Source organism: Artemia sp. Qi Xiang Cuo, chromosome 3 (assembly GCF_049724085.1).
Source record: "Artemia sp. Qi Xiang Cuo chromosome 3, ASM4972408v1, whole genome shotgun sequence".
NCBI classification, from domain to species: domain Eukaryota; kingdom Metazoa; phylum Arthropoda; class Branchiopoda; order Anostraca; family Artemiidae; genus Artemia; species Artemia sp. Qi Xiang Cuo.
The window spans coordinates 92249339-92261584 of record NC_142796.1 but is presented as its reverse complement, the minus strand read 5'-3'; the positions used below and the strand labels follow the sequence as shown (position 1 = coordinate 92261584).

General features: G+C 39.4%; 1 protein-coding gene across 1 annotated transcript in view; it reads left to right on the top strand.

The window, feature by feature from the left end:
* LOC148954750 (GTPase Era, mitochondrial) overlaps positions 1-12246 on the top strand; it is a 67737-nt gene that overhangs the window by 27318 nt on the left and 28173 nt on the right. The window lies entirely within an intron of this gene.

Here is a 12246-nt window from a genome sequence, read left to right as displayed (position 1 = left end):
TAGTCAGATCAAGCAAAAACCTCATAGGTATTGCTTTAAATGAGTAAATTAATCCTAAAGCGATCAGAAAATAAAATAAATGATTGAGTTGAACATAAAATGAACAAAAACATACCAAAAATAGGAGTAGGACCATCGCCCTCTCAATCTTCTAAGGCTAGAGCGTCACTTGTGTTTTACTGAAAACAATTTGTATTTTAAATAGGAATTTTTTTTTTATTTCTTATAATATCAGTAACCATACCTTACCTTAAACCTTAGCTCCGCTTGTACCTCCAGAGGCACACAGGACGTCCGTTAACAGCCTCCAATCATCCCACAAATGAGCTGCGGCTTAGATGTCCTCCCACTCTGGGATTAAGGATGCATGAAGGGCTCTCCTGTCCCGCTCATATGTCCTGCGAAGCGTGTTTTTTGGCCTTCCTCGTCGACGCGTGTCGTCTGGTTTCCACTGGAGAAGCATATTCGGTTGCCTCGATCCAGGCATACAGATAACATGGCCAAGATAGCGCTATCTTCGTTGCCTGACTACATCAGCTACATCAGGCTGGTTTGTGTAGTGGCGAATTTCCAACTTTGTTATCCTATCCTTCCAGTTAATGTTCAGGATACGTCGAATACACTTGTTTTTATATGTAGTGAGCCGTTTTTCCTTCTCAGCTGTGAGTTTTAAACATTCCATCACGTACGTCAAGATCGAAAGGACGTTGCTTCTGAAAAGGCGAAGTTTTAGCTGTAGTGAATACTTCGCTGATCTCCAGACTGGTCGAAGTCGTTGAAATGCCAAGTTTGCCAGGGCTATTCGTGTTCTCAGCTCTTTTTCGGAATTGCCACTAAACAAGACGGTGCTACCAAGATATCGAAAGTCGGTGACTTGCTGTATGCTTTCAGTCCCCAACTGGATATTCATCGGTTAGTTAGTGGTTGACATCGCTTTGGTTTTGAGGGCATTGCTATGTAACCCAAACTGCTCGGCTCTTTCGGCTAACTTGCATAAAAAGTCTTGAAGTTTGCTTTTGTCTTTCTCCATCAATTGAACATCGTCTAAAAGTTTAGATCTTCGACTAGCAATTTTGATCTCGTATCCATCAATTTGCCTGTATATATAGTCCACTATGAGAATAAAGAGGAATGGAGACAATACGCATCCTTGTTTGACTCCTGTCATCATTTTGAATATCTTGTATTTCCTTCGTAGGTTCTCACGCGGGATTCCGTGTCTTCGTACATTGCTATGATAAGGCGAACCAGCTTTTCAGGAATACCGTAGAAGATCAGGATTCTCCATAGTATTGGGCGGTCTATTGAGTCGAACGCTTTTTCAAAGTCGACGAACAATAGATATAGACGTTGTCTCCACTCGTTTGATTGTTCAGCGCGGTGTGAATATCAGATCGGCGCAAGATCTTTTTGGTCGGAAACCATGTTGCTCCTCGCGTAAATGCGGGTCTAAGGCAGCTTGAAGTCTTGTCAGGATGATTATTCAGAAGAGTTTTCCGGGTATCGAGAGGAAGTTGATGCCTCTGCAATTGCCACAGACTGTCACGTCTCCTTTTTTGAAAAATTTAATAATGGTCCCTGCTCTCCAGTCTTTGGGGACTTTTTTTTTGCCAGAGGAGCGAAAAGAAGACTAGCCACACCGAAAGGGACCTGCGGATCGATAACTTGACCATTTCTCCAGATATACTGTCATTACCTGGAGATTTTCTGTTCTTCGGCTTATTCGAGGCTGAAAGGATCTCACCCGCCGTTGGCTCGTCTTCATTAATGAGGAGATCCAAAAATGGGCTGTCCGGAATATCTGGTGGAACAGAAGGGGACGGGCGGTTTAGAAGGTTTTTGAAGTAATCCGCCATCTATTTTTCCGGTTATCTGGATCGGTTAGTAGTCTTCCGTTTTCATCTTTTACTGGTCCATCTTGTACGTTGGTCTTCCCAACGATATCTTTAGTTAGGCGGTTCACAGCTCTCGTGTCACCACGTCGGGCTGCTTCTTCTGCCATTCTTGCTTTCTCATTGAGGTGCTGTCGCTTGTCTGATCTAGCACTTTTCTTCACTTCTCTGTCCGCTTCATTATACGATATACGATATGTCTTTCATGACATCGGCAGAGGGATCATTACTGAGCGTGCTCTGTTTTATTTTCTTGCGGTCTTCGATCAAGTCCCAGACCTTCTGGGATATCCACTGTTCCTTTATTGACATTTTTAAGCTAGTTTCTGCGTAGCTCTGTTGTATAGTCGTCCAAGCTTTTTCCACGTCTTGTGGTATATCAGCAAGTGCCTCGAATCTGTTCGAGAGTTTAATGCTGAATTGTCTCCTAACATCCTTGTCTCTGAGCTTCTGCAAGTCGAAATTTCTTGGTAATTGTGTTGGTTGTCGAGATCTGTTGGAGCGGAGTTTCAACTTGAGTACTGCTACAAGAAGTTCATGGTCCGACCCGACGTCCGCACTTATGTGACTCCTCACGTCTTTCAGACTAGTTCTCCACCGTTGTCGGATCAGAAAGTGGTCAATCTGGTTATTGGCAGTTTTTTCTGGGGATGTGCATGTATACTTATGGATATCTTTGTGCTCGAACAATGTACCTCCTACCAACAGGTCTTTCGACATGGCAAAGCTGACCAGCTTTGCACCATTTTCGTTGATAGTTCCAAGCCCGTGATGCCCCAACACCTCGGGGCAATAAGATCTGTCCCGACCAACTTTCGCATTTAGGTCGCCTGCCAAGCAAGCGACGTCATGGAGAGAGATGGAGTCTAGGACGGACTGGAGGGTTTCATAAAATCGTCTTTTGAGGCTTCATCGGCATCATTTGTTGGTGCATAGCAGATGACTAGTGACAGCTTTGTATGTTTAGATGCAAATCGTGTATACAGGATTCTCTCGTTAATCGGCTTCACGAGCAGAGAGATTTTGCTGCATTTGAGGTCAAAGTAGCTGCAACTCCAGCTGCATGTCTGTCCGCTTTTCCGCTGTACAGAACTGTATAAGTCGTGTTGCTATTTACTGCTTTGAGCTTCTTTTCTCCGCAGCCTTTCCATCGTGCTTCAGTCACTGTGAGGATGTCGAGCCGAAAGTTTTCGCACTCTTGTAGAACTTGTTCAGTTTTTGAAAAGGCCAAAATGGTCCTTACATTCCAAAATCTGATTCGTACTGGTTTATTCGCGTTCAGAAATCTGGTCGAGGGGCATGGAACCCCTCGGTGCCTACCCAAAGCTTTAAAAGGAAATGAGAAGAATAAGACCAGGTCTATCGCCCTTAAAATCTTTTAAAGGACAGTCTCACTTGCATTTTACCGAAAACAATTTGTATTTTCAACAGTGTTTTTTTTTTCAATTCTCGTAATGTCAGTCAAAAACTAAAGTCGTGAGGCTAGAGGAGGCTGGATAGCTGTGTTTTTCTCGGGTGTCTTGGTGCTGCAGTGAGTTGTTAGTAGTAGTATTCGTAATCAAAATTTACCAATAACATTGGTTAATCAAAATTAACCAATAACACACCCCCCCTCCTCAGGTTATAATAACAACTTCAGTGTCGTATGTATTCTGTCGAAAACAATGTGTACTTTGACCAGCATAGTTTTTATTTGTCAAAATATTAATACAAAAAAAATGGAAATCACTATAATAGTCAAGATAGCTGGAAAGAACAGATGAAAGTATACATTTCATTTAATATAATTGTAAAGAGAAAATAACCAAAATACATTTTGTTGTCAGTGAAGTGCAAATTATGTTCTGGCTTTTAGGAGATTTACTAGCAAACTGAGCCGTACTACCCGAACGGTTGTCATGCCAGATTCGCAATCCTAAGGGCAGGGACTCAAGTCCCTGTGTCGCTTATTATTTGGTTGTATACGGGGGTCTTTTGTGTGACTCTGAAAGCTCAACCAAGTCAACCAGATGTAAATGGTTACGTGGAGAAAGCACGGGTAGCGTCGGATAATTTGCCCTCAACCACGCACGGTCCTCCCGGCCGAAGGCAGAGAATCTGGAGATTGGTACCTGCGCTGCGCAGACCATTAGTCAGAATACGAAAACGTTTTCTGCAGTAAATTGGCAATTATAGTTTTGCTATAGAATTTGAAGTGGATGGGATTCTACTGTTATTCGTATGGGTCGATTATATGCAATATTTTGGTATTAAAAAGGAAATAGGGCTGAAGATATCGTGATCCCATAACACCCTTGAATATACAAGTATCTTTATCCACCGTTTTATTTGATAGGATATTTTAAACCAATATTTCGGTTATATATGCAACAAAATAAAATATATAACAAATAAAAAGGAAACAAACTTAATAAAAAACGCAGCATTAAAAAATCTGAAACTAAAATCATACGGTAAATCAAATTTTGAAAATCACAGCTTTCTCAGCTGTCATAAGTTCAGCCAAGGTGAGGCTGCTGATTCTTTCAAAATTTATTTTATGAAGATGCTTGGCTGATTATTATCTGCGGGATCTTGTCCACTTATTAATTTACATTGCTTTAATATATATATATATATATATATATATATATATATATATATATATATATATATATATATATATATATATATATATATATATATATATATATATATATATATATATATATATTAAATTAATTAATATATATAAAATTTTATTAATTTTAATATTGCTCTGCATTAGTAGTGCATAACACTCCCAATATTGTAAATGAAATTAGAAAAATGCCACGCAAAACTTATATACCATATGAAGGCGTATGATTTGTTCTCCCAAGTCGTTAAGCCCTGAACCCCTCATTGTATTTTACTGATCATGCTGATCTTCAAATTATAAAAGCTTTTCCAAATTATAAACCGGCAACAAATTTGTCATTGGTGACCACTGACAATTTGTCACTAGTCACAATTTGACAAATGACAAATTTGTCACTCCTCATTGTAAATTGAATCCATTTTTACTTAGAATAATAAAAGTGATTGTTAAGCGAGTGATTGAAATGATGAAGTGACTTTGTATCATTATCTTGAGTTATTTTAAGAGGATTCTTTTGAGTTAAGCTTTGCGATAGTGAAAGAACTGAAATACAGATTAAATCATAAGAGAGTATCGGGATCCTGGCGGCCTTGCCGCCGGGCCCTTACACGGCTGCGTGACAGGCTTGTACATATGGATTCTTATTGTCGCTTGTTTTCTGACCGCAGACAACTTGAGCCTCTTCTTGATGTCAGGGCGTCACCGTAGATTTGATACAACCACCCTTGGAAAAATACCAAATTACTCCTTAAAGTTGTGACCTATCTAGATTGTTTTTGTGGCCACAAATGTCAATAATATATGCGATTTAAGAAAGAAAAAAAAACAAAAAACTATGTAGCCGATTCCGAGGCTGGGCTCCGGACCTCGGCACCTGGCAGGCTTGTATATACTGATTCTCGTTGTTGTTGTGATACTGGAACTCTGTAATAACAAAATTATCGTGCTACTTTTCAGATTTAAGTCAAATTTTCATTTGCAATTCAATGTGATTTGTTGTTGTTTCTTGTTCCATGTCTTTGTCTTCAGCTGTTCGGAATCATATTGTGAAATTTTGCACGCGTCATAGATACTAATTATTAGTTTCCCCTTCTATCCTTTAAAGATCCTAAAAGAACTTGTTCCTTAATCAGTTGTAATTTTCTGCAAAGCAGTTTCTCATCTTGTGGAATTTTGCATGCGTCATAGATACTAAAAGCGATACGACCATTGAGAACCGGCATTCACATTGCGCCTTTTGATTCAGTTCTTAATCGCCCTCAACATTCCCTTAAAGGTTCAGTTTAATTCCTTTAAATGCTCTTGGGATACTGCAGTTACACCCTTTTAATAGCCTGGATGCACAGAAAAAAATATTTTGATTCTTAGCTTTAGAAACAAATTTTCCATCTAAATGACGGAACATGGCTATGGGAGTCTCCTCTTGAGAAGATCACCAAGTAAGATTTTTATTAAATGAGGAAATGAATAAACTCGGGAGACTTAAAATAAAACATTCTAAAGAGCAATTAAAAGAAATATTCCTTAAGATCCCTGAAAAGTTTAAGCGGTTTATTAGTCTGGTACGTCAACTGCAAAATATTAAAGTAAAATAAACATAACTAAATATAAAATACTTAGTAAAAGAAAGAACGAATTGCTGAAAATGAACAGCTTGGAACATCAAATTTGACAAGACAAATCGGAGCAGCTAAAGCAATGGTCATTGAGAAATAGTGGAGTAAAAATAGGGTTTGACCTCGAGGAAGTTGCAACAGTTTTTTTATTCACCATAATGTTCAGAAAAATCAGCTGAATTACACATAAAAATTTACCAAAATCCCTCTTGTATAAGTGTCCCGAATTTGCCTTTGAAGGGGGAAAATGAGGGGGGGAAACCGATTCTTGTGTTAGAAATGTTTTAGAGGATAAATGGTCGTTTCCTATCAAGCATGACGAGTCCGAATACGATGTCATAAATGCAGTTTTTCGCATCAGGATATCAATTTTCACCTTCATGGAAAGGGGGAGGAGGGGTTAAGTAGGCAGATCATTTTTTAACTGATTCCTGCGACTAAAAGATCATTTTATTCAAATAAAGTACAAATATGAGGTCAAAAAGCAGTTTTTTTTTCTGTTTATATGATTTCCTTCTCTTAGGGCCCTGTAATATGAGAGGTTGAAAAGTATACCTTCTTGAAAACCAATTCTGTAATCGAAGTCAAAACTTCAGATCAATCAGTTATAAAAAGGAGCGTTTAGAACTCAGGTAAATTAATCAAAAAAATATTTCGGTTTTAAAGCACAACCTAAGGCTAAGTTTGCTTCCTACTCGTCTTTTTTATCGTCCTCATGCTGTCTTGCTGTAGCGTTAGCACATAACGCCCCTTTACATTCCCCCCAGGCAAAGGTGCAAGGTAAACTGTACTGACGGCAGCTGCATCTTAGAGACTCGCACCCGCTAGTGCACTGGAACCGCACCATCTTCAGCAGATTTTTTGGTGCTGGTGAAGTATGTTTCATAATGGGATGATACAGATTCAGTGACGAAGAGAGGCGCTAACCCCACTCTTCGGGCTTAGCAAATTAGACGTGTCTTGCCACTTCATTATTTGCAAATAACACCTGTAAAAGTAGTACTTTACAGCAGCCAAAGTTGGTGGAAGCCACTCTGCCTGAACGAAAGCATTTGAACTTGCAACCCACATAGTAAATCGCACACCCGGACATCCTTCAGGGTCTTCTCGTTACTTTTCCCTTTGTATATGCGGAGCAAAGCTTTCTCTCAGGTTTCGATGATCTCCTGAAGGTTGGATCCTGGTGTCATGAAGATCTTGCAAGTATTCCTAAAAACACCATCTTTAAGCGACAAGGAAACCACTGACTTTTTCCCTACGCCGTGAAGTCCAAATGTTGTATCGAAGCCAGACATTGCGTGGCAAACGAGTAGATTTTCTGCTGCTTCGGTTCCTAGTTTGTTCTTGATCCTTTTTATGTCATACACTCGTCGGTTATTTTCATGCGCGCCTTTCTGCATAAAGATATCACATGCATCAAGTTTGGCATGGCACAGCCGAAGGACTAATAGGTCGGTATCATTTCCAATCAGATTGGTCGACTTTTCACAACTGACTGCACTTTGTACAACTAAGACATCGGTATCATCCTGAGCATGAAGAACTTGACATCCTGAGTTGGCTAGCCTCTCAGTTAGTTGGTCGATGAAGCGTTTTTTTATTTTTGAGACTTCACAAAATTCCTCCTTACTTTTGACGATCTTCATGTTAACAGGGAATTCAATCGTTGGACACAGCAAACCTTTCGTTCTCTTCAGCTGTGTGCAATTTTTGTCGTTGGTGTATCAGTGTAAGAGTCAAAAACTATCCCTGCCTGGCCGAAATGTCTATCGACATAATCTACGTAAGATTCTGCATTCTTCCAGTAAGAGAGTCATACTTACTCGCACCATTTACCCGTGTCATTTAATCAATTGCCTCTCAATTACCCGGACTATCTATCTTGGCTTTTTCTAGTTATCCATGTCTTGATGCCTACTGCAAAATACTTGATTTTCAATGTGGATCCGGCCGTCGTCCACGGTATTTTGTGGACTAGCCAGCTACCGTCCAAAACTCTCTGGGAAGTTGGCAATGTCACTGGACCATCAATCCTCTTAATTTTCATATGTACCTTTGTTAGAGATGCTTTGTTTACTGTCCTCATCATCTCGAACGAACTAAAGAGCGATGGTGGAAAAGTACAGAGCTCGAGCGATAAAACCTCGTTCAAGTCAGAAGCACTGGTGCTATCCACTGCGGCTAATCGTTGAAAGATCAGAGCTGGTTCAACAATTTCCCTCTTGCTATCTATCACCACAGATGACTTCTCAGCCATAGACACAGCTTTCTCCTTTCTCGTGAAAACATATTTGTCAATTTGTTTCTCTTCCATGTCCTTCAGTATCTTTTCTCCCACAGATTTGGCATCGTCTACGTTTACAGATGATGAAGCGTGGACACCAGTTACCACGTTCAACAGTTGTGGATCCTGCCTGACGGGCTCTAGGGGCTCAATGTATCGAACTATATTTTCTATGTCCACCAGATCTCTTGCTATCCTCGATGATGTCGCTTCTGCGTGATTTTCAATAGTCAACTATGCAAGGCGAGTCAGGTTCTACATGCGTTCATTACCAAGAGCTAAAGTAGGCATAGTAGTAAATTGTCTGCTGCAATTCAGTCATGCCTCTATTTCTCGTCAGACCACCACTCGTTTTCATACTTCTCACTAACGTTTGTTCGATCACCAAATCAGAAGAAAGTGCCGCCCAGTAGTTGTCAGTTCTCCGGATGAACAGGTATTCCTGTAAAATTCTGTGCTGCTCTGGGTTGTCTTTCCTCAACGGAAAAATTGCCTGTACGAACAGCCAAGTAGGCTTCATGTAAAGATTATGCCCAGAAGCAGCAAAGTAAGGAAGCATTTTTAACAAATACCGTAGATACAGCTAAAAACGGCCACTTCGTTCAGCTCTCAGGTTCTTTCTCAAGAATCCAAGAAGGGCCAGGTACTGAAGCCAAAGACGGGCAGTTCTGGACTCGGATTATGGTTGTTTTATACTAGTATATATTTAAAGGATAAGGTCCGCTGCTTCCAATACCTGCGCTTCGTCAATGGTATCTCCCTCAAGGAGCGACTGTTTTTCCTTTTCAAGGGGCTCTGGTAGCATGTCATTGCCATCAAAAACTCTGCTATTCAGTTCTGATGATAAAAGGTTCGCATAAAGGGCTATCTCCACAGACCATGGCCTCGCACAGCGCGAGATAGCTTTCCCTTGTAACATACTTCGCTCAGTGTTAGGCGCGTATACTTGACTTATGATTCCCATAAGGAAGCCAATGTGTCGTAGGAAACTGATAAAGTAAAGCGGTTGGTCAAAGGTAATGACTAAAGATTTTCCAGCTCGACTAGCGCGCTTGTTAGCATACAGAAGTGTAGAATAAAGACTGGAGATCAGAAAATCATTGAAAATCAGACATGATTATCCGCTCTTTTCCAAAATCGAAAGCATAATCCTAAGCAATATCTCACAAAATATTTCTACTCAATGCTCACGGATCTCAGTTCATTCTTTTGTCTTTTTTGGAAGTAAATAAAACGGCACAAACCTTTTATATAGCCTTGAACCCAGTCATGTGAATCAGTGAAAACCGTGAAAACCATTAATCAGTGAAAACCGCAAACTGGAGGGAGAGGGGATTCGAGAATACTGGTTTGAATTAAACTGTTTGAAATTCACATTCTAAGGCGCCATTCCTAGGTTGACAGGAAATGGTGAATCGACCAAAAATTATTAAAAATAACTAGTTCATATAGGGCAATTTTCACAAATGTTTTAGGTAAGATGAGGTACTTGACTATGTAAAATCAAGTTCTTAACTCTTTTCGAATTCTCCACCATTAATTTTTATAGGAAATGGTAAAAAAAAAAATACGACAACCTCTTAATTTTGAGTTTTAACCCTCCTTCCCCTTCCTTTTAGGGTGGAAATGGGCATAAGGGTACGGAAAAATGGAAACTTAAAATACAGATTTGGAGTCAGCATGCTTGATTTAATAGGAAACGACTATTTTAAACTCCAAAATATTTATAAACACAAAAATTGATCTCCCCCCCCCCCGCATTTCCCCCTTCAAGGGCAAATTTCGGATACTTGTGCAAGGGGGTTTTGGTGGGATTTTTTTGGGATTCAGCTGATTTTCCTGAACATTTTGGTGGAAAAAAAATATTCTGTTGCAATTTCCCCGAGGTTTAACCAGTTTTCCCGTATCTTCCTCCACTAAAAATGTCTGTTGTTGATGTCTTGAGTAATTCATCAGTCTTTTTATTAGCGGTGTTATAAAGAGCAATATGAAAACTGAAAAACAGATATTTACATTTGATGAAAATAATGCCTCATTTAAACAAACTTCTGAAGAAATTGTCACTAGAGTTCCGTCCTCAGACCATTGGATTATAGTAGGCTATTTCAAAATGATAGTGATAATGATTCGGTTTGAAATTTTAACAGGAATGAGGTCACCATTGCTTATTATCCCTCTGTTAATAAAAAACAAATATTTGGCGAAATGTATTTTATAATGACAAAAGACAACCCGAGGGAAAAGTTAAAGGTCCAATAGAAGGAACAGCAGTAAATAAAGACAACATTTTATCACCTTGGTCAAAAAATTACAAAAAAGACCTACAGTCCCTTGGCTTGAACAGCATAGAAAATCTTTTGGTTTGAGCAACAAGGAAGTTTACTTTTTTGCTCGGGAATCACCATCTATGTCTATTTTTTATTTTATTGCAACATACGGGATAATGACATATCATAAACAGCTTTTTAAGGGCTCGCGTTAAAAGAGATTTTGAAATTTACTTGATATTGTAACTGACAAAACATTACATTTAAAACAACATTAATTTTAGACCAAAACTATGTTTTCGTATACAAGATGATGGTATACTTTAAAGGGTGTTTTGTAGGTTTTAAGCTAATCAAATATCAAAAGGTCTATAATAACCTTTTGAATTTATGCGAATGGTTCGCTCCTCCGACTGAAGACAAACTAGTCTGGCCAAAATTTGTAGTTTTTCCTTCGAATGACATACCAGTTATTGGTGATGCGCTTGCTGCTTCTGTGATCTCACAAGTGAACCAACTCAGTCTATTGGTGATGCGCTTGCTGCTTCTGCGATCTTGCAAGTGAACCAACTCAGTCTATTGTTGATGCGCTTTCTGCTTCTGTGATTTCACAAGTGAACCAACTCAGTCTATTGGTGATGCGCTTGCTGCTTCTGTGATCTCACAAGTGAACCAACTCAGTCTATTGGTGATGCGCTTGCTGCTTCTGTGATCTCACAAGTGAATCAACTCAGTCAAAAATTTGACAGGTTTATCCAGGCAAAGGGAATTAAACTGAAAGTATCCTGCTTTACTAGCCCCCACACACTTCCCGATCAACTCTAGCGTAACATGAAACCGCTCACTTATACCGTAGTCTTGACGAACTTTCCCAACATGTCTTTCAATAAACGCACCAAGGAATTTGTAGACCATCAATGTCCTGTCGCTTCGAAAGGTACTGAACAGCTAAAGCGTTCTGCTACCGACTTTAAAGTTGTTATGCTAACCAAAAATACTGTCAATTCTATCAGCAAAAGTGTGGAACAATCCCAGAAAAATGTGACTGCGTCAGTGAAGTCCCCAGCTTTTATTGCAATCGTTGACATAGATGAGTCCAAGCTCATGACTAATTTTCCAAACTGTTTTAGAGTAGATCAGTCTGGTGTTTCATTTAATCTGAGCAGTAACTCCATTTGATTGTATTTCTGAATAAATCTGTCAAACTACGAAAGACTTCCTGCTTAAAAGGTCTTTTCATGACAAAAAGGTGTTTAATTATCTCCAGGTTGGTCACAAAATAGCGGAGTGAAAATATACGACTTTGTGTTTAAGATGTGGTTCTGCCGAGCACTTCTCATCCCGTAATAACTAATACTCCAAGTCTGTGTTCTTTATTACTTGCAAGGCTTTGGTTGTACTTGTTACAGCGTTAAGCGTCCATCCAATTTAGATTGTAAAAAAAAGAAATTGTAACGCACCCACCAGGGATATCTACTAAACACTACCACGATGTCAGATTTGTTTCATGGAGGCATTTCTGATTCGTATTCGTTTAGAGTTTCTGCTTCCCATAGCTCCATTTGGA